Raw genomic sequence first — 27,866 nt, forward strand, 5'->3', positions numbered from 1 at the left:
TTTAACAAGGGAGTTTTGAATATAAAGTTGTAATTGCCCAGTGGAACTGATATTAACCGAAATGGAAACAGATATAAACAAGAAAGAAGCTAAGGCCTATGCCAAGGGATGAAGACACATGGGTTTTTAAGTAAGTGAATCTCATTTGCTTTCTTTTCGGAGACACTTTCCCCATAGGCTCACCATGGTGATCTCTTTCCATTTTATAGATTTGTTTTGCTCTGGGGGACTGTATTTTTACTGCAGAGTTAAGAGGTAATTTTTACATAGACTCCATTACCTGCTTATAATTAAACTCATAAAAAATGTGTCTCGAAAAGAGGATAACTTCCTCCCTTGGCTGAAGAGAAGTTTCAGAAAAAGAAAAAAAACATTAAAGGAACTTGTCCCCAAGTTCCATAAAATGACAGAGAAAACAAATTATTTGTCTCTTATTATGACATCAAGCCAGAGATGAGTCCAACTTCTTCCTTTATACACATAGTACAAGAAGTGTCAAAGCAGCTGCTCTTGCAGGAATTTTCACCTCCCTTCTCAGGGAGGTCCCCATCCAAAAGCAATGCTCAGGTAAGAACTTTGCAGGTATGAAGTGCCACTTCTGAACTCAGTGGTGCATATTCCTGTTGTTGCCATTAAGAACATCATCACAGTGCATTGGCAATGCCTTTTGCATGCATTTCTCTAAATCTATTTTCATTACAGGAGATTAAGAGCTGTTTCTGGCTGCTTGAAGCAATACTTATTTTCAGGGTGGGGTAATAATATTAACAGAAACAGCAAAAAGAAAGAACTCTTAGATACTTAATCCTATACAGAGTTAAATTCCTATAAGCCTATTGACTTGAGTGGGTGCAGGCATGCCTAACTCTGTGTAGGATTGCATTGTAAATGTTGTGCTATTGAGAATCTAGATGGAATTTAGCAGAGAAATAGTTAGGTGAGTTTGGGGAGGTTTGTGCATGCCTTTTGAGCACAAGTGGTTAAAATACATCTGCCGCTATCTCTGTTTTGTTCTTAGATGCAATGACCATTCATATCTCAGTGGAGCATGCAAGGACAGATCGTTCAACTTCATACAGAACCATTGTATGAAAGCTTATACAGTCTAATAACAGTCTTTTTAAAAAATATATTTTTTATTAACAAACCAATCAAATCACATTAATTCCAAATTACACAGCCAAATTTTTAAATTTTTGTTGGGGGTACCCATGCTTCAAGCTCAGAAAGGGATCCAAACATCTCTCTTGCTGCTGCTTTAATGTTCACAATTCTGTCCAAATAGTATTCACAGTTCTGTTCAATCTTCTCTTTATTATTTTCCTCATCTTCTTGTTGTTGTCATATATTCCTTTCTTTGTGACCTCTGATAGTCTCCACAAGCGGGTTGAAAACAAACGTTGTTATATCCTGTGTGGATTTTCTTTCCTCCAAGAGCCATATTCAAACAGACAGACGCCATTTCCGCACTTCCGTACAAAACATTCTTAAAGTCTGTCCATTAATCCTCGCAGGCCTGTCAGTCTCTTAGGGGGTTCTGCCAGGTCAAACTCACAGTCCGATATAACAAGCCATGGTCTCCTCCCCTTCGATCATAAATCTGTAGCCAGGCCTGCCCTAACAAGTCTCTTTTTATAACTGTGTCACAAAGACCTTTCATTCCTTTCCAGACATTCCACAAGCCATGTCTTTGATTAGTAATTTATTTCCACACAGTTCTTAATCATCCTGCTTGTAATCAGTAATTGCAACGATTCTTCTTGGGGGGGGGGGAGTTATTAGGTACTCACATAAGTTAAAAAAAGAAAAGTCCCCCCCTTCAGTCCCGTTCCGACATACCGACCCTTTGATGTATCTTCTTCTTGATATTTTGTTAAATCCAGCCTGTCGCTCCACTTCACAGAGGTCACTTCAATTAGCAGTCTTTACTCCTGATCTTCACTCGAAATATGTGCATTTGCTTCTCTCTAATTGTTTATTTTGAGCTCCTGCAACCAGGCCGCGCAATCAGAGACAGTGTCCGGGAGAGCCGTCCCACAGGAGGGCTGTGCGCCTAGTGCCCTCACCCCCTTCTTTCGAATCCAGGGGTGATTTATGGCAACCTCAGGCAAGGCAGTGTTCCCCATTCCCTTGGGGTAACAAGGGAGGCTGCATACTTCCATATCAGCCTCTTAATTACCTTGTGTGAGACGGAGAGATGTTATTGTCGGCCATCTTCCAATGCGCCCCTAGCGCCCCCCCAGTCTAATAACAGTCTTGAAATTTATTAGCCTCTGTTCAAAGAGAGAAGTTGTAGACAGAGTCTGATTACTTTTACCTAATGCATATGGGCCTTATTCATAGAAGCCTCTAGCTACAAATCAAAGTTGTGAACAATCAGCATTATAAAATAATCAGCATTATTAAGGCTGCATTTCTAGAAAGGGGGTGGAGAGAGTTTGTAGAGCATCTGTTTTGATAGCAGAAGTTCCCAGATTCAATCCCCAACATCTCTAGATGGAACTGGAAAAGACTCCCTGCCAGAAACCTTGGAGTGCCACTGCCTCCAAGGCAGGACAGGACAGAGCTAGATGGGCAAATGTTCTGACATGCTCTAAGGCAGCTTCCTATGTTCCTAGCAACACCTTTGCACATCTGTGTTCTATTCTGTGGTCGTTGTTGTTGTTGTTGTTGTTGTTGTTGTTGTTACCTTTCATTCCTTTATAATGTCCCTCCCACTTTAAACAATGAGAAAGACATGAACTACCTCAGCTCCAGGGTGTAGTTTTCTCACTTGCTTGAGGGCATGTTGGAGGACTAGCAAGTCTATAGGTGCATCTGGTCTACGGTTTCTCCTGGCTCATCCTGGTTCAGCCTGGACACTGAGATCCAGACAGAGGGCCTTCTCGGTAGTGGTACCCACCCTGTGGAATGCTCTCCCTGTCATGTGACAAAGACACGTGAGAGCAGAAGCAGCAAAAACAGGCTGGGAAGTGCTGGGACTGCACAATCATTTGGGCCTACTGAAGTTGTTCAGGCCTAATTGCTAACTGTTGAGTCACTCTGACATGTGACTTAGCAACCAGTTTCTCTTTGTGCTCTCTGTGTAAGATTTCAATGAGAGTCGTCTGCCTCAGCTGTGAACAGTCAGTATGTAATCTCAGTCAAACTGTTTGGAACCATGTTGTTTATGAAGAAGTTTATTTTAACTCAGTAAAGCTTTTATTCTTTAAAAACTCTGCATTATTAATTTACGCTGCACGTCACTCCCATCAGATGTCAAGGAGATAAAGAACTATACAACTTTTAGAATACATCTGAAGGCAGCCTTGTATAGGGATTTTTTAAATGTTTGATGTTTTATTATGTTTCTGTATATGCTGGAAGCTGCCCAGCATGGCTGGGGCAACCCAGTCAGATAGGCAGGGTAGTTGTTGTTGTTGTTGTTGTTTTTGATGTTGTTGTTGTTGATGATGTTGTTTTATAATCCTGGACACACACCATTTTCACTGGGGTTGGAACCCCAGAGTTCCAACATCACTAGGGCAAAAGCAGTGGACATTTATGCAGTGGCATAGCTGGGGGATCAAAGATTATATTTCCCACTTCAAGGTTGGACCTCTCTCTGTTCTTGGAGAGGGAGAACTGATACTTCCCAGGGACCATAGAGATGAGTAATTAAATATGATCACTGAACCTGATGAAATTCCTACAACTAAAACGAAACCTATTTTTTAAAGGATTTCTAAACTTTCTAAAACCCTGCATGGTTGGCTTTGGAAGCAATCCAGAGATAATGAACTGTTAGCTTGCTTTCAGCTGCCAAATCCTATTGTTAAAGGTATGCCATATTTTTTCTCCCACTTGGAGCTATTTTTTGTTAGGAGATGCAATAAATTAAAAGGTCAACCACTGCTATGGGCCCAGTGCTATTGAGTATTTTGTGCCCTCCTTGGAAACAAGTAATGTCTTCAACATACAGTCAAGTTTCTAAATAAATATGAAATGGACTGAAGAGGCTGGCAAACAAATACAAACTGGCTTTGTTTTCTAAGAAGAAATCAAGGAAAATATTGTATAGCTTTGAAAGAAATGGAGAATCCAAAGTGTTTAGTAGATGCAGTTGGCAAATGACTTAGACTGAGCCATGCATCATTGGGCAAAGAATGGACAACAACATATAAGTGGACAATGAAGGAGGAGTCTAAGTCAGGATTTCCTGTGTAAGTGCAAATACACAGCTTTGAAATCCATCTAACTGGCCATAATCAATGTAAAGGTAATGGGTGGAAGCCAAAAGAACATGAGAAGAATTAACATAATAATTGGGTGCTTTAGCACTAAAGGGACACAGAATCTAAGTTGAAAGCATAAAAGGTTTCAGAAAGAAGGAATGTGAATGTCAACCAGAGCGACGCAAATAAGATAAAAAGTTCCTAAAACTTAGGAAAACAAAAGCAAATGCTGCAGAATAAATGAAGAAGAAGCATCAAGGGTAGGGCAGAGAGTACAGCAGATTGTCAGGAGTTATTGTTGACAATTCTGGTTTATATTACAGTGTAGTAAGAGATGTTACAGTGATGAACCCTCAAGCAGTGATTTGGTAGGGGTGATAATGATGAAACCTCTGGAAGTAATTGGTTGAGATGGAGGAGCAGCAGGGGAGGAGGGCCAACAGACACCAGGAAGCCCTCTGTGACCACATGTGGTATGTTAGCAACCCCTGCCCACACAGGGGTAATGAGAATAGATGTTTATCCTTGTACAGTAGGCAGACATGCAAAAGCCAGATGCTTCTAAGCAGTGGCGTAGCGTGGGGGGTGCAGGGGGGGCCGGCTGCACCGGGCGCAACATCTGGGGTTAGGGCAAATCCATGGGTTGGGGGGCGCAAATCCATGGGTTAGGGGGCGCAAATTACTTGCCTTGCCCCGGGTGCTGACAACCCACGCTACGCCACTGCTTCTAAGCACTCATCTGTGCTTCGGTCAAGAAGTCATAGTTCAAGGATACATTGCAGCCAGGCAAGTATATCAAGAAGGGCACGTAATGGGGTTGGCAAGGGGCTGTGGCTTCGGGAAACCCTAGTGACTGGATAGAAAGACCTGAAGAACCTCATTCAGCCTCTGGACCTGAGGTTTTCCACCCACCACAGAAGTCAATGCAGCAAAGTTGCTGTATGTGGAACCCCACGAAGAATAAGGTATTTGTACCCATCAGCGACCGCTACAGAATTAGAATGTAATTTGCAAGATTTGACATCTTTCCACAGGGCCTGCGAGACGGAGTTGTTCCGCCAGGCCTTGGTCAGGGCCCAGCCTGACTCCCCTTTTCTTTTTGTATAAGAACTAATATGAAAGAGGCCTCCCAGCATTCTCACAGGCCCATATAAGTTCAGCATAAACAGTTGGGCCAATGTGCACTTACTGTTCCCAGCCCTAACTCTGAGGAAAGCCATCCAATTAGACTTTAATTTGATTTTGACCTGTTTTTAGGAGGTAATTGAATTATTGTTTGATTTTATACCAATGTTATATATCTGATATTAGCTGACCTGAGCCTGACTTCAGCCGGGAAGGGCGGGATATAAATAAAAGTTAATTATTAAATATTAATTATTATTGTATTTATTTATTTTAAACCTGGAATATTGCACGCACACAGATCCATACATAAGCAGCTTTAATTGCTATGCTTCTTGAAATTCTACAAGTTCTCAATGAAATGGGCTTGGCATTTGCCTAACATTTGTACAAACCTCTGGTGGTGAGCATTTAAGTATTGTTTAAATACAAACAGTTAAACATGAATGGTTCTAATAATATATGGGAGGACGACGTAGCAGCTTCAAAGATGCTCTGAAGAAAGTGACAGCTCTTTTCAATGAACTTCATTTATTCTGCTCTGCAGATGAGAACTGAAAGCAGATTACTACAATAATTGAATGGGAATGTTTTGTTTTCATATAGGAAATAGAAATATTTATTGGACTTTTCTGGCTTCTTTCCACCACTGCTTTCAGTTTCTCTGTTTATCTCTCAGTTTGCTGTCATATTATTTATTATTGCCACAATTTCATTAATCGCTAATCTTTTTTTCCTACTCTTGATCAGGAAAGGGTTGGGTTTTTTTTTTTTTTTTTTGAGAAGTGTAGGCTGAAAATGCAAATTCCCATCTTTGAATAAGACAGTCCCAATCTGAGTCTGGTGACACCACCTTTGAGTTTTCCTGATGTGAAGGTACCATTTGTGCCAAGGGGTCATAGAGATTTGTATTATTTTTGACTCCAAATAAGGGGAACTACCTACTACAAGGGCAGTATGATGCAAGAATGCCTGTATTTCCTTCTCATATTTCCATTTTGTCTCTCAGGGTTCATCTTGTCTATCATTGGCTGCCAAACTGGCAAGGGTTGGCAACCAAGGATAGGGATACATAACTGACCAGAGTAGCCTCCACCCTTCAATGAAATGCAGAAGAGAACATCTCAGTGACATTTTTACAGAGGACAGTCCATTATTTGAAGGACTGTCAGAGGATAGTTCTCTATTTGATGGTGTTCTTTAGTTGAATGTCTCTCTGGTCCAAGTCCAGTTTAAAGCAAAAGAACCATAAGAAAGGAGAGCAGGGTCTATGGAGAAGCCCATCAAAAGTTAACACCTAAATAGCCGACAGGTACATAGATCACCTGGTCACAGTCTTCCCCACTATGCAGAGATGAAGTGTACTTCTATTTAAATTATGGTAAATTATTTCTAATTTTGCATCCGATATCTGAATTTTAGGCCTCTTTGTCCTCTTATTTGGTGTTGTCTTGCACCATTCTATGGTGTTCTTCCACCTAGCACCAGACATGTCACATGCGTTGGACCAGTTCCATACTGAGACAGCCCCATGGTTGCCACAGAGGCCATGAAGTCCTGAGCTGGCCCATTTGAGGCAGCCTTGGCCTGGATATTGAAATCCATCAACACCACCATGAAAGTGCTCTCCAGCACCACATCTGAGACTACTTCCATTGACTTGGTCAAGGAGGTTGTAGAACAATGGGGTGGATAGTATACTATCATACATCCACCATACTGTCTCTTTGGCCTGTCACCACAAACAATCCCAGAAACCCAGGCACAGTGAAGTCTTCTGGTGAAGGAGATTGAATTTTTATGGACTGCACCCCCTCCCATGCCTGCCCCTCTGATTTGGAATAGTGCTGCACCAAGTAGCCAGCTCATCTGCCCATATTTTTATCCTCCTCACCCCACTCAAAGATGCTGCTGGCAATTCAGCACTGACATGACAGAGTCTCACCTGTGACTCCAATGAATAGGATACTTTCGCTCATTGCTAACAATCTGCCCCTCAAAAGACTCCTGATTATGGATGAATTGGCCTGATTGAGCACTCGCAGTATTATTATTATTATTATTGCAAACATTTCAGCAGCCGGCAAGTATTATGACCTATAATTAATACATAAAAATAACCCAAACAACAGCAAATTCTTTTTGGTCTTCAGTTTTTTGTTTTTCTGACAAAAGAAATTAATCCCTCACCTGGCTATTTTTAGAATGATCACTCATGGAGAAGAATTTATTTTCAAAAAACTTAAACAAAAAACAACAAGCAGAAATTAAAAGCAATTATTGTAGTCAAGAGTTGGACTCTCTTTCTCCCAGAGAGCTCGAAGAGCGAAAAGAGCCCACAGCAATTGCTTTCTTCAAGAAGGACACCACTGCAAAATGGGATGTGTGCATACAGTTTGTACAAATGGTACCCAATTAACCACTTAAAGGCAGATTAATTGCTCTATAGTGCCAAGAAATATGGAGGTGTTGTCAGACTGCAATAAAATCAATTACAAAAAAATTGTCTTGTGAAATATTCCATCAGCTAAATAAGCTGTTCCAGGCTTCTGGGAATGTGTGTGTGTTTTTGTGTGTAGCCTGTTTGATGTTGCTGAACTCTAACACTGAACTCCATGAAGAATTTTAGAAGAAGATACTTTCCCCACAAAGCAGTGGAAGTCAATTGTCCCTTCTCCAACAAACATAGTCTGCACAAGGAAAAATGCCTCTGCATGTAAATCTGAATTGGACTGGTCAATGGGGACTCATTCATGGAGATTAAACTTATATTGAGTCACACCACTGGTCCACCTAGCTCAGCAGGAGCCAATGTGCGGCCTTCCAGGTGTTGTCGAACTGGCAGCTCCCATCATACCTGACCATTGTGTGCTGATGATGCTAAATTGTCGCCAACCATATGCCTTTGAAAAGCCCACAAGTGTGATCTGTGTGCAACAGCACTCTCCCCACTTTTGATTCCCAGCCACTGACATCAGAAAGCATGCCACCTCTGACAGTGGAAGTAGAACATGATGGTGAGAGTGTCATAAACCACTTGCAGCTTCAGGCAATTGTCTGGATGCCAGAACAAGCCTTCTGGTCTAGGGAACCCATTGCTTTCCAGTCCTAAGCATCACTGTGAAGACAAATGATATATAAAATCCTACATAACAAATCCTAGGCATCATTGCGAGCATGTGCAAAATACTTAAAGCCAATTTAGACTCTACAAACACAACAAAACCCTTTCTCTGTGATATTTTTAAAGACCCCATGAAAATCCATCACCATTTTAGTGCCAATTTCTCCTAATATAAACATTTCTTTCACTAATATAATGCTTTTCTCTCCCCCCCCCGCTAATATAAGCACTTCTATGCATACTTTACCTCAGTACATTCATTTTTGTGCACAGTACTGGAGATTCTCACTGCAAAGCTTGTAGAAGTGCAGGTTTCAAAGGATAGCTGTGTGCAGGATCAGCAGTGTGAGGAGGTGAAATATACTCAGAGTCGAGAGTGGATTTTATGCTCTTTATTCAGCTCATAGTGGTGAGGAGGAATGAAAGTCCCCTCAAAGTATCTGCTTTATATACATTATTTACAAAATGGGCTGCACGTGATTGTCTAATTCCGGAATTCTCCTGTAGGCCAATCAGGTTGTGGATTCACTTCCATCTGGAGCCGGATTGGGTGGCTCCTGCAGACCAATCATACTGCTGCATTGTTCTAGGACCAATCAGACTGCTGCATTCTGAATCCTATTGTTCTAGGACCAATCAGACTGCTGCATTTTGGATCCTATTGTTCTAGGACCAATCAGACTGCTGCATTTTGGATCCTATTGTTCTAGGACCAATCAGACTGCTACATTTTGGATCCTATTCAACTCAGTACATAACAGGAGGGCTCATGACTCATGCGATTTGTGATGCAGCCCCCATCTCCACTATACATTTAAAGCAGCATCATACCTCTTTAAACAGCCATGGTCATCCTTGAAATAATTTTGGGAAGTATAGTTTGTTAAAGGGGCCAAGAGTTGCTAGGAGATTCCTGTTCTCCTCAAAGAGTTCCAACACTCAGAGTCCCTTGGGAAGAGGGATTGGTAGTTAAACCACTCTGAAAACTGTAACTCTTTGAGGGGAATAGGGTTTGTGATAACAAATGTCAGGGCCCTGACCAAACTTCAGTTCCCAGAATTCTTTGGGGAAAGGCGTGAATTCAGTTCCCAGAATTCTTTGGAGGAAGTGGTACGATACTGCTTTCAATGCTTAGTGCAGATGGTACCTCAATTTCATTTTGAGACCAGTGAGATTCACACACCACAGTTCATGGCTCCATTTGGCCTGGTTGATCTCAAGCTGTACAGGGCTAGTTTATTTGCATTTTTAATCCATAAAAAAAAAAAGCTAGCATTTTGTTGGGGAATTATGTAATGCCAAATGGCTTGTTGCTCTTTTTTGTTAGCACATATTTTCCATTTAATAATTTAAAACACAATATCCAGCCCTTTGTCATAATACCAGGGCAGCATTTATGCAAACCTCCAGCTGGATGCATATTTATTGGCACCTTTTAATATACAGAGTTTACATTCCAGCTCTGTTTTATGCTTGCTCTCTCTTCCTCTCTGGTACATTGATGGTCGTGGGGCCATTATTGTTTCAAGTTATAAAATATGGATATCACTACCATGAATATTAGATCTCAATATATGGCCTTCTGAGGCAATTTGAACTGTATAAAACAATGTTTAAATACAGCTAACAGTGAAGAACTTTAAAACCTGCACAGTAAGAACAAAAGGGCTGAGCAAATCATGCAACAATGGACAAAATCAGGCAGTAGCAATAATGGAAAATGCTGAAACCATGGGGATGTCTCAATAGTATAGAGAACCGGGTATACTGTCATGGGACAGGAATCAGCTTCACCTGCAGAACAGCAGCCTGAAGAGGGAGAGGAGGGAGTGACCCCACCTGCAGCTGATCAGCCTTCAAGGACACAGAGGAGAAGGCACTGATGAGAACCAGCTGGCTTCAGCCTTCTTAAACAGAGCCAAATGCTGGAAACACTGCTAGTAGTTCCTGGCTCTACCTTGCAGCTTCCTGCTCATCTTGACCCTGGACCCCATAATTATTGGATTCCTTGACCCTTGGACCATGTGGATTGCTGTTTGCCCAACCCTTGGACTGGACCTAACTTTGGATGCTGATGCTGCCTCCAGGTAAGTACACCTCAGAGACTCTTCTGGTTGGCTGGTCTCCCACTCCACTGAGATCATTGAATGAATGTACAGAGGCGGTTATAGGTCCATCCCCGCAATGAATGTCCATTTGATGTTCACTGAAAAGAGTTGTTTGCATGTATGAATAGAAAGCTCCCACATGCAAGGAACAACCCCTGACTCCAATTAGCCCTGACGGAAGGTTTCCCAACAGGGGAAGAGGTGTCCCCTGAAGCTGCCTGCACAATAACGCATTTAGCCTGGGCCAGTGGGAAGGGTTGTGCCATGGGGATGTTACATGATTTCCAAATTGGTCTGGATGTCGCACAACCGACTAGGCACTTCTCAGTTGCATGTACAACTCATCACACAATAGGGCTGTTTACATATTACACTCAACAGATGTACAATCTGCATACCCGTGTACATAAGTTGAGCTGTACACTTTTACAGTTGTTTACATGTAGATATTTTTACTACGCAGCAACAGACCTGCTCCAAGCAGCTGTAAAATGTTAAAAGAAAGAAAGATGCCATCTCAGACTTCCTTGTAGCTACATTTTTATTTGTTAAGCTATATGGATTTTTATTTTAAAAAATGAGAATTTTCTCTAAAAAGATCCACCCACAAATGGGACAAGATGGAGCCTGGCACAGGATGGAAATATGGCAAAACATGTGCTCCTAGTTGTATGTAGTTGCTTAGGCCAATACAAAATGGTGGGGTGAGGCAGGCCATGTTTGTGGCATGGATGGGCTTGGATGCTTTAAATGCCCCATTCAGGTTCCGCTTCAGACTCGACTCTAACCTAAAAAGATCTGGACTCCACTGTGAAATAGACCCAAAATCTGGAGTTTACCACCACTTGTAGCTAGTGCATAGCTTTCTGCTTGGCATCCTGGTTAGTTTTCTAATGAACTTTGACAGGTATCTATAACTCCCAGCTTCATAGCCCACTTCCATGGCTAGTCTTTTGGAATTTGATACCCTTTCAGTTATTGCTCTGAATCAGCTTGTGTTTGTTGGGTTGCTTTGATTTGAACAAGATCCCTGGTGTCACCTCACAGCATGACTTTTTGTTTGCAGATAAGGTTTACAGACTATTCTGTGTCTTGCCTCTTCAGGTTTATCCTATGATATAGATTTCCCCAATGTCTCACATTGTGTGTCATATGTAAGGAGATAAAAGGTTTTTGTGTTTCTTCCCCCCAAAATAAAGATGCTTTAAGTACTCACAGAGGATTGCATGCATCCACCTGAATCTAAAGATCCAGGTAGTGGTTCTATCCATCAATGGCTTTTGTTTTTTAAAAAAGAGATCCCTGCAAGCAGTTGGTTGATTGATGAAACTTCGTGTCTCTGTGGAAATTCTGGCAGAAAGTGCACTCTGTTCCTAAGTGGCTTAGAGCTGCCACTGCTGGGTCTTGTTCTGATAGCTCCAAGGCTGTGATACGTATTCAGTAAAGGATAGGCAACATCTGCCAAGACTGGACCATATCCGTGTCTGCAGTAGAGTGGGAGGGGGGGACCTTTTACAGCTCAAGCTTCTGAAGGCTACATGCCACTGGTGGGCAAGGCCAGAGGCAAAAGTGGACTGAGCAAAAGGTGTAGCCTACATTCTGTTGTGGGTTTGTGTACTGACCTGCATGCACACATCTTTCCATTTAAGCAAGAGGTTCTCTCAAAGTTCAAGAATGTGCAGAAGCACTTGAAGATGTGGAATGGAGCCACTGAGAAGTGTCCCTACTTTCAAGTGTCCCTACTTTCCAGGGACAGTCCCGGATTTACAGAAGCCATCCCAGTTTCTGATTTGATCCCAGAATGTCCCACTTTTCCTTAGGATGTCCCTATTTTCATCAGAGAAATCTAGGAGAGTATGGTAGGACATCCCTATTTTCATGGGAGAAATGTTGGAGGGTGTGGAGTTATGCGACCCCTGAGCCAAGGAGAAAAGTAACTATACAACCTTTAGAAGACTTCTGATGGCTGCCCAGTACAGGGAAGTTTTAAAATGTTTAATCATGTTTTTTGCATAGGCTGGAAGTCGCCCAGAGTGGCTGGGGCTACCCAATCAGATGGGTGGCTGGGGCTACCCAATCAGATGGGTGTGGTATAAATGTTGTAGTTTTCATCTGGAGGGTATGGAAGTGTATGGAAATTGGGGTATGTGGCCTGGGCTGGGTTACAGAGGACTGGAGGGCTATGTTTTTACCCCCAGACCAAAGGTTTCCCATTCGTGTGGTAGAAGAAAGTCATGATTAACATTGCATGGTATGATGACATTAAAACTGATGACATGAATGGTGGGGATAAGGCTGGTTTCCACTAGGGCTTGTCCCCTTGAGGAATGCTCTATGATTTCCTCCCTAAGCCCATCCATGAATTTTCAGGTTTCATTCAAAAGAAAAAACTGTACAGTGGTACCTCGGGTTACAGACGCTTCGGGTTACAGACGCTTCAGGTTACAGAATTAGTACCTCAGGTTAAGAACTTTGCTTCAGGATGAGGACAGAAATCGCACGGCAGCGGCAGTGGGAGGTCCCATTAGCTAAAGTGGTACCTCAGGTTAAGAACAGTTTCAGGTTAAGAACGGACCTCCAAAATGAATTAAGTTCTTAACCCGAGGTACCACTGTATAGCTAAAATAAGATATAAGGAAAAGCACACAGGCAGTATTGTAGGCAGTTGCTCACTAAGCAACACAATCAAACAACAAACATTTTAGCTTCCTTATATTTATGTTTTGGCTGCTCTGCAATGATTCACTGCTGCCAAAGTTCCCCTTCACCATAATGTTTCTGCCTACAGTTCTAGTCAGAGACAATCTGGTTTAGGATATTGAAGGGGATGCCAAAACAATGAGGACTGTCACAACTTTAAGACATGAAAATGCTTTTTGGAGCTATTAAATACAGAATTATTTGGGCCTATATACCTGATTCTGTGCAAATAGTACCTGTAATCAATACAGGTTAGTGAAAGTTGAGGGAGAGAGACCAAATTTTGGGCACAGCAGCTGCTATAGATGCTTTCCTCCAAAGATGATTTCTCTCTTTTATAGGCTGATCCTGCTTAATAGAAGGAGGCTGATCCTGCTTAATAGGAAGGAGAAGACAGCATCAAACTTTGCAATTATTTGTTTCATATAATTATATTCCTGGGAGCCATGCCTATTTTTTTCAGATATTTGCCACTAAATGCCAAATGAGCTATGTGCTTAATTTCCATAGGAGGCAACTATGTATCTTATTTTTCCTCAACCAACTATAAGGAAATGTAGAGTCAGATTTTCATTGTGAAGAGAGCATGCAGGAAGGAATTACTTTGCTCCCCGACTAAGATCAAACAGGGGAGCCCGACAAACAGGGCTGGATGACTTGTGGGTAGATGTCTCCAATGGAGATATTCATTCATTCATAACAGTATTTCTACACTACCATATCATAAAATATCAATATGATGTATAGCAGTGTTTCCCTAAGTGTGGTACTCAAATACCCAGGGATACATGAAATGGTTTCAAAGGGTACATGACAAAAAATGTAAAACATTATCACAGTTGTTTTAACTGCAGAAAATTATTCAAAGATAAAATAGTGTCATTAAAACTACCTCCAAATTATCTTTGCCAAAGAAGGGGTACCCCAGTAAGACTAAACTTTCTAAAGGGTTACACAATCATTGTATGTTTGGGAAACACTGGTGCAGAGCAGTAAAAAAACAAAACACCATTAAAAACCATACAAATAATCTTGAAAGTGGCTGGCTAATAAATTTAAACAGCTCCAAAGGCCTGTTGGCATAAAAGGGACTTCCAGACATGCCTGAAAATCAAAAGCGAGAATCCCTGCAGATTTGTGTTCTTATGTACTTGTATTATTTTATATTTCATGGGTGTCCCATGATCATATTATATAGCAGTTATGTTCTGTGTTATAAATCAAGCACTGTTAGGGGTTGCTTCTTCTTGTTTTTCCAATCTATTTCTCATCAATAAAAATTCAGTATGGTGCAAAAACTTTTTATTCTGAAAGAAGAAGAAATTTGGGTTAGAGTCTGTCAGAAACCTCAAGCTTGTTGCTGACATTGCTTCACAACAATGGGGAGGTGTTGTGCAGTGGGGTGGGCCTTTGAACGAAGGAGCAATTCCTTACTTGCTTTTCATATAAATTCTGGTCCGCAGGTTGTCAAGGAAAGGTATGGGGGGGAGGTGGGTGCTCAAGTTCCTTACAGGAAATTTTGCACCAAAATTAACCTCAAAGTTGTCCCCAGACTCAGAGGTATAGGAGAGGAAGCCAGTGACAACATTTGACATCAGACATTTTCTTTTGGCATGGCTACTGATGTTTGCCTAGGCTCCTTGTTTGCTCTTTGTCACCTTTGATTCTCTCACCCCACCCCCAATTGCAACATTTTAAATACATATTTTGAAAGCTGAATATTAACTTTTCATTTATCATCCCACACTGAAAGTGTGTGAGAGAGAAAGGGGGCTGGGTGGGAGAGAGAATCTTTTTACAATCCAAATGCATCACTGTTATGCCAAATATTCATTGCAGGAGTTCATGGAGTGGTCAATCCTTATCTGCAGAGCACAGAGATTAGAGCAGGTTTGTAAAGGTCTTCAGATTTTTAAATGTGAGCTTTACTCTTCAGCGTTCATCCATTTGCTAACACACACACCCCTGATGTCGTCTCAGTTTCTCTTAATGGGGGAATATGAGCTTATCACATTTGCAAATGTACAGATGAGTCAAAATTGGGAAGAAGAGCAATGACTAGGTTGGACAGGATGCAAACTCAAAGAGAAGTAGGAAACAGTGAGGACTTGCTGGGGGAAAAGAGAAGAAAGACTCTCTTTATTCCTTGCCCCCCTCAGTTCTTCTCTTTAGGACTTACACATTCAACTCAAAGGATTGTTCACGTGTTACAATGAATAAAAGAACAGATGGTTTTTATGCATGTACAAGTTTTTCTGTGAAAGTGTACACTTGTTGAGTTACACAACACAACTATTGTGTACACAGACTGTACACTCAGTGACTGTAACATGTGAACCTGTTTAAATATTTGGAGGTTGTAACCCATGTTAGTTCTACTCAAAGTAGACTCATTGAAAGTAATAAACATGACGATCTTAGGTTATTTCAATAGGTCAACTCTGGAGACAAGTCTTTGCCTGGACTTTGTTCCCATGTACCAATTCTCTACAGAGCCACTGAATAACCAACATTTTCGGTATGTCAGGTTAGTCATGTAGCTTGGCCCTCAGAGAAAGTTCGTGAGAGAACAGCTAAGAACTGTGATTTGTGAGCTGGTTCTTGAGAGTAGGTGGAATCCGTTAAGCAAAGTGTCTAATGATGATCCTGCCACAGTAAATAACTTCATTTTCAAAAAGATTAAATCCATCTGCAAGCATAATTTTTTTAAAGGTTATCTCTGAGTTCAGTAGGTATAGTGTACTCTTATCAAACCCAAAGAGCTTGCCATGGGTTTGATAACCCTTAAGCCTCCCCTGTTTTCACATTTCTGCAAGGAGGCAGGAGAGAGAACCAAATGGGAAATAATTGCCTCCTGCAGTAACAGGTTTATCACCATGAAAATACGATTCGTTCCCCTGGAATGTATGCTACTCTCAGATCATCTTGTGCTTCCCCGTTAACTTAGAAATTACATCAGATAGAAGATCCCAGAGAACTCCTTGCTGAGCCCCCATTTGGTGCCATAATAGAGATAATTATTGTGAAGGCAGGAATTGCAGGCTGCTAAGGAACAAACACAAAAGTGGTTGTGGACTCCATCACAAAAAGATATACACAACTCTGTTACGTGTTCTGCTTTTATCACAAAAAGATAAGCACAGCTCTGTTATGTGTTCTGCTTTTATCTCTTCATTAGATTTGTTTCACACCAAGATGTTGCTTTTTTGTTTTTGATGTTAGTTATTTAATGGCAAGCACCTGCAAATCTACTTGCCAGTTTGCCTGGGAAGAGCTTCTCACTAGATGCAGAGCATCTAGCAGTACACAACCCCCACCCTCCAGAAGCAAAGAAAATAAGAAGTGTCCTTTTTGGATCAAGCCGTGGGCCCATCGAATCTATCAATGTGTTCTCTTAGTGGCCAACCAGTGGCCTTTGGGAAGCTCACAAGTAGGACATAAGCACAATAGCACCAAGCCTACTGGTAAAGCCCAACACTTGGTACCCAGAGATATACTACCTGCAGTGCTGAAATTGGTACACAGCCTTCATGGTTAATAGTAATTGCCAAATTTATTTCTCTGGCATATTTCATAAAGCCTCTCACAGTCACCCAAGTTGATGGCCTTCACTAAATCTTGCAGCAACGAATGCCATAGTTTAATTATTCACTGTCGGAAGAAGCTCCTTTTGTGTGTCCTGAGTCTTCCAGCATTTGGCTTTATTGAATGACTCTAATTATGTAAAAGGGAGAAAATTTCTATTTTCTGGTGCTATTTAAAGGAACAGCAGGCATCTCTTCCAAGTAGTTAGTGGGAGATGACCTTCCCTTTCCAAGCTCACTGGCTATGTTGAAGGAGAGATAATAACTCTTTTCAGGACTCACAAAAAGGGCACTGAAGCATTTTACTGAGGGCAGTGTGGATGGCCACACTAGGTCTGCCTCTCCATTGCTATATTTTCCTCACATCATGGAAAGTGACTATATGAAGTGAGGAGCCTTTTGAATCCACGAATGCTTCCCAAATAATTTGTTGTTGTTTAGTTGTTTAGTCATGTCCAACTCTTTGTGACCCCATGGACCAGAGCACGCCAGGCACTCCTGTCTTCCACTGCCTCCTGCAGTTTGGTCAAACTCATGCTGGTAGCTTCAAGAACACTATCCAACCATCTTGTCCTCTGTCGTCCCCTTCTCCTTGTACCCTCCAACTTTCCCAACATCAGGGTCTTTTCCAGGGAGTCTTCTCTTCTCATGAGGTGGCCAAAGTATTGGAGCCTCAGCTTCAGGATCTGTCCTTCCAGTGAGCACTCAGGGCTGATTTCCTTAAGAATGGATACGTTTGATCTTCTTGCAGTCCATGGGACTCTCAAGAGTCTCCTCCAGCACCATAATTCAAAAGCATCAATTCTTCAGCCATCAGCCTTCTTTATGGTCCAGCTCTCACTTCCATACATCACTACTGGGAAATAATTTAGAATCCTGCTTTTCCAGGTTTCCAAAATGCACTGGGGAGCCTCCACAAAAAATGTAAGCAATGATGGAATTTCCACACTGATTGATCAGTCATAAGGTATTCCGTTAACATTTATTTAATTGAATTGAACCCCTAAATAAAACTCAGTTTTTTAAATACAAGTGATACAGACCTCTATCACACAATACTGGATGTAACATTATCTCACAGTGCCTTTTCCTTTTCACTGCTATTGACAACCAATCTTGTGGTGTGAGGAAACTCGCATTGGCATCACATTGTGTAATACAAGATAGGACATTACCAGAAACGGGTAAAAAGTAGAGTGTTGACAGCCTAATACCTTAGTTTCACTCTCAGTTCTATGCAAAAGCTGTCACAATACAATATGGTGCTCCGATATTGGCTGGCTATCCTTTGTCAAGCTGTTTTGGTTGCAAATGGTTAGCAATCATCACCTATCATTTGCTCAGTGGGCAGTTCAGGCTTTAACTAAGTGGAGGAAGCAGTTCTTGAATACAGGTGCTATGATATGTGAGATGTGAATTGTATGTGATTTTCCAGTGTTAATTGCTCTACCAATACTGAACCTCTGATCCCTCCTGCAGTCTGCAATGCACACCATGAAATTAACTGAAGAATCTTAATGTGCCTTTATGGCTGCAAAGCCTATCTTCACTGTTTTAGAAGAAGACTCTCACAAGGACTCTCCTCCCTGCAAGAGAGGGGAGTGGTTGTGGGCGGGAGCCGAGCACCGCCCCTAGCAGGGGGCATTAGCCCCCTGCCTCCACCTCACCTGGCTGGCGCCCACGCCCCCTCGGCAGGCATCCAACCAGGTGCCTGGGAGGGGGCGTGCTTAGCAGCCTTTTGCTGCGGTGCCAGCCTCTCCCCGGCCTCATTCTTCGTCGTCTCACTGCGAGTCATCGCAGGGAAAGTCATCGCAGGGAAGAGCTCAGCCACGAGGTTTGGAGTCGGGGGGTGTTTGTGTGTTTGGAGGCTGTCTGGTTCCTGGCTTGCCTTTTTAAATTTAGGAGGCTTGCGTGCGCTCATTGCTTTACTGCTTTTAAAAACCTAGGCACCCAAGTTTGCCTTGCTGTCTTGCTGTGTCCTCTTTTCTGTGTAAAAACCTACATTTAACCTTTTATTTTCCCCCACTCCTGGTGCTGGATTTGTTTGGGCGGTTTAAGTGCGAATTACCTTTCTTAAGCTGCAGCTTGTTCCTTTGCCCAGCACATGGTCTCTCCACCACCAGCGAGGTCTGAGTGTGAGTGCTGTCTTTCTGTCTCCCTTGTCTCCTCACTTTCCTTCCCCAGCCTCTGCCTTGGTGACTGTGCGTTTTATTTTAATTTTGGCCAGGGTGCCTGTATGTTTTCCCCCTCTATTGCCCTTGCCTGTCCGATTGCCTGGCTGGTCTGGGTGACTGAGTGGGTTTGCCTTACATTTTAATTTGTTGGCCAGGGTGCTTGTACGTTTTCCCCCTCCCTTGCACTTGCCTGTTCCTCTCTAATTTTAAGTCGTGTGTGTGTGTGTGCTGGCAGCGTGTGTTTGTGCCTGCCGTTTGTTGATTTATTACTCTTTTAGTGTGGGTTTGAGTTACCCTGCCATCCCTTCCATTGGTACCACTTAAATCGGGAGCCCCCTCTGAAATTTTAAATGATGCCGGGGCTTAGAATAGACTGTGCACTTAAACCTCACCCCTCTTACTTTATCTAAGCCACCCCCTCTCTTCACTTGGCATTTGGGGGAAGAAATAAGGCAGGGCTTGGGGTGGACAATTCAGGGTTTCTGATCAGGGAACCATTCCTCAGCATTGTACATTTATATGTTTAGAATCTTTGAAGGTGTACCTTTGCCTGGTTCTTGTCATTGGCTTCACTTGCCAGTACAGGGTCCCTAAAGAAAACCGCTTTTAAACAAACAAACAAACAACAACAACAACAAAAGGTTGTGGCTTATAGACCCTTACTGAAAAGTCCAGGCTAACCCACGGTTTATATTTCCACTTCATTTTGGCTCACTGTAAAGGACAGCTATTTTCCTTTTCTTCTAAACTTTTCCTTGCCCGGCGTGTTCATTTTACCCCCTCCTCCCCCCCAACTCCCCCCACCCTTTCAGAGTTCCCTTTGCTTCTTGCCTGAGTCATCACAGTTACCAGACAGGTTTTTCAACTGCTGGGGCAGGCTTGATTGCTCTCTGAGTGACTGGCAGTTTGTTAGGCATTGTCTTTAAGCACCTGGCAGTTCAGCAGCTCTAGTTGCATTGTCAGTTTAACTAACCAGCAGTTTGACCATTTGCAGTCTTTTGTCTGTTTAAGCACTCTTATGGAGCTGACCTTGTGGGCAAAGATTTACTTTTCTTTGTTTGGCAAAGTTTCCTTTGTTTGGTAGAAGTTTTCCCAGTAGTGAGATATTCCCCTTAAGAGCAACCTCACCCCTCCTTTTCAGAGGACCAATGGTGTGGGCCTGGAATCTTGTTGATTTCCTTTTCTCTTAATTTGGCTGCAGCTTCTGGGCATTTCCTGTTGTTGTTGTTGTTTAGTCGTTTAGTCGTGTCCGACTCTTCGTGACCCCATGGACCAGAGCACGCCAGGCACCTCTGTCCTCCACTACCTCCCGCAGTTTAGTCAAACTCATGCTGGTAACCTCGAAAACACTATCCAACCATCTCATCCTCTGTCGCCCCCTTCTCCTTGTGCCCTCCATCTTTCCCAGCATCAGTGTCTTCTCCAGGGAGTCTTCTCTTCTCATGAGGTGGCCAAAGTACTGGAGCCTCAGCTTCACGATCTGTCCTTCCAGTGAGCACTCAGGGCTGATTTCATTAAGAATGGATGCATTTGATCTTCTTGCAGTCCATGGGACTCTCAAGAGTCTTCTCCAGCACCATAATTCAAAAGCATCAATTCTTCGGCGATCAGCCTTCTTTATGGTCCAGCTCTCACTTCCATACATCACTACTGGGAAAACCATGGCTTTAACTATACGGACCTTTGTTGGCAAGGTGACGTCTCTACTTCTCAAGATGCTGTCTAGGCCTGTCATTGCCCTTCTCCCAAGAAGCAGGCGTCTTTTAATTTCGTGGCTGCTGTCACCATCTGCAGTGATCATGGAGCCCAAGAAAGTAAAATCTCTCACTGCCTCCATTTCTTCCCCTTCTATTTGCCAGGAGGTGATGGGACCAGTGGCCATGATCTTCGTTTTTTTGATGTTGAGCTTCAGACCATATTTTGCACTCTCCTCTTTCACCCTCATTAAAAGGTTCTTTAATTCCTCCTCACTTTCTGCCATCAAGGTTGTGTCATCTGCATATCTGAGGTTGTTGATATTTCTTCCGGCAATCTTAATTCCAGCTTGGGATTCATCCAGCCCAGCCTTTCGCATGATGTATTCTGCGTATAAATTAAATAAGCAGGGAGACAAAATACAGCCTTGTCGTACGCCTTTCCCAATTTTGAACCAATCAGTTGTTCCATATCCAGTTCTAACTGTAGCTTCTTGTCCCACATAGAGATTTCTCAGGAGACAGATGAGGTGATCAGGCACTCCCATTTCTTTAAGAACTTGCCATAGTTTGCTGTGGTCGACACAGTCAAAGGCTTTTGCATAGTCAATGAAGCAGAAGTAGATGTCTTTCTGGAACTCTCTAGCTTTCTCCATAATCCAGCGCATGTTTGCAATTTGGTCTCTGGTTCCTCTGCCTCTTCTAAATCCAGCTTGCACTTCTGGGAGTTCTCGATCCACATACTGTTTGAGCCTTCCTTGTAGAATTTTAAGCATAACCTTGCTAGCGTGTGAAATGAGTGCAATTGTGCGGTAGTTGGAGCATTCTTTGGCACTGCCCTTCTTTGGGATTGGGATGTAGACTGATCTTCTCCAATCTTCTGGCCACTGCTGAGTTTTCCAAATTTGCTGGCATATTGAGTGTAGCACCTTAACAGCATCATCTTTTAAAATTTTAAATAGTTCAGCTGGAATACCATCACTTCCACTGGCCTTGTTATTTGCAGTGCTTTCTAAGGCCCATTTGACTTCACTTTCCAGGATGTCTGGCTCAAGGTCAGCAACCACACTACCTGGGGTGTACGAGACATCCATATCTTTCTGGTATAATTCCTCTGTGTATTCTTGCCACCTCTTCTTGATGTCTTCTGCTTCTGTTAGGTCCTTACCACTTTTGTCCTTTATTATGGTAATCTTTGTACGAAATGTTCCTTTCATATCTCCAATTTTCTTGAACAGATCTCTGGTTCTTCCCATTCTGTTGTTTTCCTCTATTTGTTTGCACTGCTCGTTTAAGAAGGCCTTCTTGTCTCTCCTTGCTATTCTTTGGAAATCTGCATTCAATTTCCTGTATCTTTCACTATCTCCCTCGCATTTTGCTTGCCTTCTCTCCTCCGCTATTTGTAAGGCCTCGTTGGACAGCCACTTTGCTTTCTTGCATTTCCTTTTCATTGGGATGGTTTTCGTTGCTGCCTCCTGTACAATGTTACGAGCCTCCATCCATAGTTCTTCAGGCACTCTGTCCAGCAAATCTAAATCCTTAAACCTGTTCCTCACTTCCACTGTGTATTCATAAGGGATTTGACTTAGATTGTATCTTACCGGCCCAGTGGTTTTTCCTACTTTCTTCAGTTTAAGCTTGAATTTTGCTATAAGAAGCTGATGATCTGAGCCACAGTCAGCTCCAGGTCTTGTTTTTGCTGACTGTATAGAACTTCTCCATCTTTGGCTGCAGAGAATATAATCAATCTGATTTCGATACTGCCCATCTGGTGATGTCCATGTGTAGAGACGTCTCTTGTGTTGTTGGAAAAGCGTGTTTGTGATGACCAGCTTGTTCTCTTGACAGAACTCTATTAGCCTTTGCCCTGCTTCGTTTTGATCTCCAAGGCCAAACTTGCCAGTTGTTCCTTTTATCTCTTGATTCCCTACTTTAGCATTCCAATCCCCTATAATGAGAAGAACATCCTTCTTTGGTGTCACTTCTATAAGGTCTTGTAAGTCTTCATAAAATTGGTCTATTTCAGTTTCTTCAGCACCAGTGGTTGGTGCATAAACTTGGATTACTGTGATGTTAAAAGGTCTGCCTTGGATTCGTATCGAGATCATTCTATCATTTTTGAGATTGCATCCCAGTACAGCTTTCGCCACTCTTTTGTTGACTATGAGGGCCACTCCATTTCTTTTACGGGTTTCTTGCCCACAGTAGTAGATGTGATGGTCATCCGAACTGAATTCGCCCATTCCCGTCCATTTTAGTTCACTGATGCCCAGGATGTCAATATTTATTCTTGCCATCTCATTTTTGACCACCTCCAACTTACCTAGGTTCATGGTTCTTACATTCCAGGTTCCTATGCAATATTTTTCTTTACAGCATTGGACTTTCCTTTCGCTTCCAGGCATATCCGCAACTGAGCGTCCTTTCAGCTTTGGCCCAGCCGCTTCATCAGCTCTGGATCTACTTGTACTTGCCCTCCGCTCTTCCCCAGTAGCATGTTGGACGCCTTCCGACCTGAGGGGCTCATCTTCCAGCGTCATAACTTTTATATGCCTGTTGTCTTTGTCCATGGAGTTTTCTTGGCAAGGATACTGGAGTGGCTTGCCGGTTCCTCCTCCAGGTGGATCACGTTTGGTCAAAACTCTCCACTATGACCTGTTCATCTTGTGTGCCCTGCTCGGCGTAGTTCATAGCTTCTCTGAGTTCTTCAAGCCCCTTCGCCACGGCAAGGCAGTGATCCATGAAGGGGATGAGAATTTATTTATTTATTTATTTATTTATTTATTTATTTAAAAGGCTCACTGTTCTGCTGAAATGCTGGTAGAAGGACCATTTCCTTAAGTGTATTTTTCCTACATTTTCATTTGATAGCAGTTCCTGTGTCTGTTGTTCTCTGATTGTTCTATTGTATCATCCCTCTAAATCACTAGGAGTTTTACCTGAGGAAGCAGCTCTATATAATTATCATAGAATCATAGAATCATAGAATCATAGAATCATAGAGTTGGAAGAGACCACAAGGGCCATCGAGTCCAACCCCCTGCCAAGCAGGAAACACCATCAGAGCACTCCTGACATATGGTTGTCAAGCCTCTGCTTAAAGACCTCCAAAGAAGGAGACTCCACCACACTCCTTGGCAGCAAGTTCCACTGTCGAACAGCTCTTACTGTCAGGAAGTTCTTCCTAATGTTTAGGTGGAATCTTCTTTCTTGTAGTTTGGAACCATTGCTCCGTGTCCGCTTCTCTGGAGCAGCAGAAAACAACCTTTCTCCCTCCTCTATGTGACATCCTTTTATATATTTGAACATGGCTATCATATCACCCCTTAACCTCCTCTTCTCCAGGCTAAACATGCCCAGCTCCCTTAGCCGTTCCTCATAAGGCATCGTTTCCAGGCCTTTGACCATTTTGGTTGCCCTCCTCTGGACACGTTCCAGTTTGTCAATGTCCTTCTTGAACTGTGGTGCCCAGAACTGGACACAGTACTCCAGGTGAGGTCTGACCAGAGCAGAATACAGTGGCACTATTACTTCCCTTGATCTAGATGCTATACTCCTATTGATGCAGCCCAGAATTGCATTGGCTTTTTTAGCTGCCGCGTCACACTGTTGGCTCATGTCAAGTTTGTGGTCAACCAAGACTCCTAGATCCTTTTCACATGTAGTGCTCTCAAGCCAGGTGTCACCCATCTTGTATTTGTGCCTCTCATTTTTTTTGCCCAAGTGCAATACTTTACATTTCTTCCTGTTAAAATTCATCTTGTTTGTTTTGGCCCAGTTCTCTAATCTGTCAAGGTCGTTTTGAAGTGTGATCCTGTCCTCTGGGGTGTTAGCCACCCCTCCCAGTTTGGTGTCATCTGCAAATTTGATCAGGATGCCCTTGAGTCCATCATCCAAGTCGTTGATAAAGATGTTGAATAAGACCGGGCCCAAGACAGAACCCTGTGGCACCCCACTAGTCACTCTTCTCCAGGATGAAGAGGAACCATTGATGAGCACCCTTTGGGTTCGGTCAGTCAGCCAGTTACAAATCCACTGAGTGGTAGCATAGTCAAGACCGCATTTTACCAGCTTCTTTACAAGAATATCATGGGGCACCTTGTCAAATGCCTTGCTGAAATCAAGGTAGGCTACATCCACTGCGTTCCCTTCATCTACCAGGCTTGTAATTCTGTCAAAAAACGAGATCAGGTTAGTCTGACATGACTTATTTTTCAGAAATCCATGCTGACTATTGGTGATCACAGCATTCCTTTCTAGGTGCTCACAGACTGTTTGCTTTTAATGATCTGCTCCAGAATCTTCCCTGGTATTGATGTCAGACTGACTGGGCGGTAATTATTTGGGTCCTCTCTTTTCCCCTTTTTGAAAATAGGGACAACATTTGCCCTCCTCCAGTCTGCCGGGACTTCGCCTGTTCTCCAGGAATTCTCAAAGATGACTGCCAGTGGTTCTGAAATCACATCTGCCAGTTCTTTTAATACTCTTGGATGCAGTTCATCTGGCCCTGGAGACTTGAATACATCTAGACTAGCCAAGTATTCTTGTACTATCTCCTTAGTTATTCTGGGCTGTGTTTCCTCTGCTGAATCATTTGCTCCAAATTCTTCAGGTCGGGCATTGTTTTCTTTATCGGAGAAGACTGAGGCAAAGAAGGCATTGAGGAGTTCAGCCCTTTCTGTGTCCCCTGTTTGCATTTCACCATCTTCTCCTCTGAGTGACCCCACTGTTTCTTTGTTCTTCCTTTTGCTACGAACATACCCATAAAAGCCTTTTTTGTTGCTTTTAACCTCTCTAGCAAGCCTGAGTTCATTCTGTGCTTTAGCTTTTCTGACTTTGTGTCTACACGTGCTGGCTATTTGTTTGAATTCCTCTTTGGTGGTTTCCCCCCTTTTCCATTTTTTGTACACATCCTTTTTTAATCTTAACTCAGTTAAAAGTTCTTTAGATAGCCACCCTGGCTTCTTTAGGCACCTTCCATGTTTCCGTCTCATTGGTATTGCCTGAAGTTGTGCTTTTACTATCTCCCTCTTAACAAACTCCCAGCCATCATGAACTCCCTTTCCTTTTAGTATTACTGTCCATGGGATCTCACCAAGCACTTCCCTAAGTTTTATGAAGTCGGCTTTCTTAAAGTCGAGAAATTGAGTCCTAGTATGCTTGGCTGCTCCTTTCCGCTGTATAGTAAACTTCAGAAGAGCATGATCACTCGCGCCTAATGATCCTTCCACTTCTACCCCACTAACCAGGTCATCAACATTGGTTAGGACCAGATCTAAAATGGCTGTTCCTCTTGTTGCTTCTCCCACTTTCTGGACAATGAAGTTGTCTGCAAGGCCAGTGAGGAATCTGTTTGACCTTATGCTCTTGGCTGAGTTTGACATCCAACAAATATCCGGGTAATTGAAGTCCCCCATTACTACTATCTCCCTTCCTTTTGCATGCTTGGCCATCTGTTCCAGGAAGGCATCATCTATGTCCTCCGTTTGGCTTGGGGATCTATAGTAAACTCCCACAATGAGGTCACTGTTATTCTTCTCTCCCTTAATTTTGACCCAAATGCTCTCACTTCAACCCACTCACTGGTTCTAACCACATGTTAGAACCAATTGATTGTGTGCATCTGCCTGAATTGTATATTGACTAACAGATACATAAATTAATAAGGAAATACGTTCTGAGCATACTATTGCATGGAATTTGCACAGTGTAGTTTCTTGAATACAGGTGCTATGATATGTGAGATGTGAATTGTATGTGATTTTCCAGTGTTAATTGCTCTACCAATACTGAACCTCTGATCCCTCCTGCAGTCTGCAATGCACACCATGAAATTAACTGAAGAATCTTAATGTGCCTTTATGGCTGCAAAGCCTATCTTCACTGTTTTAGAAGAAGACTCTCACAAGTAGTGAGAGGAGGGTCCCAAAACCTTTGGGGAGTTTTGTAGTTGGAATTTATGTGGAAGAGAGATCTGTGACCTGTACAAAACTGAAATATTATTCAAGTACCATTGCCCTTTGTGGCCCTGATGCAACATTGGCAACTGTTCTTACCTGCTGTAGGAGTGATTGCTTGCTTACCTGTTCTTCGTCTATACTATATTTCTAAATAAATGAGGAAAACATGAAGCTTCCACAAATCTTCATTGCTCTTTCACACAAACTCTGTAGCAATTTCCTAAGCCAGGCCAGAACTTTTCACAGCTCAGAAAAGTAGAGAGTATGTTACAATAGCTAAAACATGTGGTTAGAACCAGTGAGTGGGTTGAACAATCTTGGCATCTGCACACCAATAAAAAAAGGATTGGGAAACTGTTCCATTGATCCCCTAAACATGATCTCCCCATGACTTGGAGGAAATTAGTTCACATTTATTTATATCACTCATCCTTGGAGAATTGAGGATTAATACTAAATAAATTATCAGTGAATTTCTTGAAATTACTAAATAAATCAGTGTTAGCAAATAACAATAAAAAGAACTAATGATTTAGCAAATATGCCACAGGCTGCTTTAGCAGACCTTTCTCTGGGCTGCTTACACACTTATTTAAATAATATTTAAAGCATACATTCTCCTCACAAAATCCTGTGAACTTTAGTTTACTAAGGGGAGGGATTGTATTTCTGTGAGGGGTAAACTACAGTTCTCAGGGTTTGAATGTTTGAGTGCTTTATTCCTGGTAACAGAATATTATAATCCAGATCTGCTGAATCTGGATAACTGTGGCCAGTATGGTGCAGAGCCCATGTGAAACAGGATATATTGTTGAGCTTGAACTGCAGGGACTGGGATTCAAATTCTGCTGGGGCATGACGCTCTTTGAATGACCTATAGCAAATGATAACTCTTAGTCAAAATCAGTTTACATGGCTACTGTACTGTGAAGAACGGATTATCCCATGTATGGTGCCCTGGCCTCCTTGGAAAAAAGGAGGGATACAGAACATGTGTGATAAAGAAATGCATGTGCAAAACTCCTATTTTGTGGCATTGTGAGTGTTGCAATAGCAATTCAAGTGAAGGAAAGTGGAATGGTAAACTGGGTATCACTGAATTGCATTTTGGCTTAGCTATACTTCTTTCCTTCCCTGTCCCATGGAAGTAAGTGAACATATGAAATTATATACACCGTATTTT

General features: G+C 42.4%; 1 long non-coding RNA gene across 1 annotated transcript; it reads right to left on the reverse strand.

The window, feature by feature from the left end:
- Positions 1–8,840: 8,840 nt before the first annotated feature.
- Positions 8,841–27,047, reverse strand: LOC310764848. Its single transcript, XR_014549273.1, has 2 exons — positions 26,780–27,047; positions 8,841–14,578 (listed from the first exon to the last, which is right to left on the reverse strand). It is a non-coding gene; the product is annotated as an uncharacterized lncRNA (long non-coding RNA).
- Between the last annotated feature and the right edge of the window lie 819 nt (positions 27,048–27,866).

This window comes from Podarcis filfolensis (assembly GCF_964270895.1).
Source record: "Podarcis filfolensis genome assembly, chromosome: 6".
In the NCBI taxonomy this organism is placed as follows: Eukaryota; Metazoa; Chordata; class Lepidosauria; order Squamata; family Lacertidae; genus Podarcis; species Podarcis filfolensis.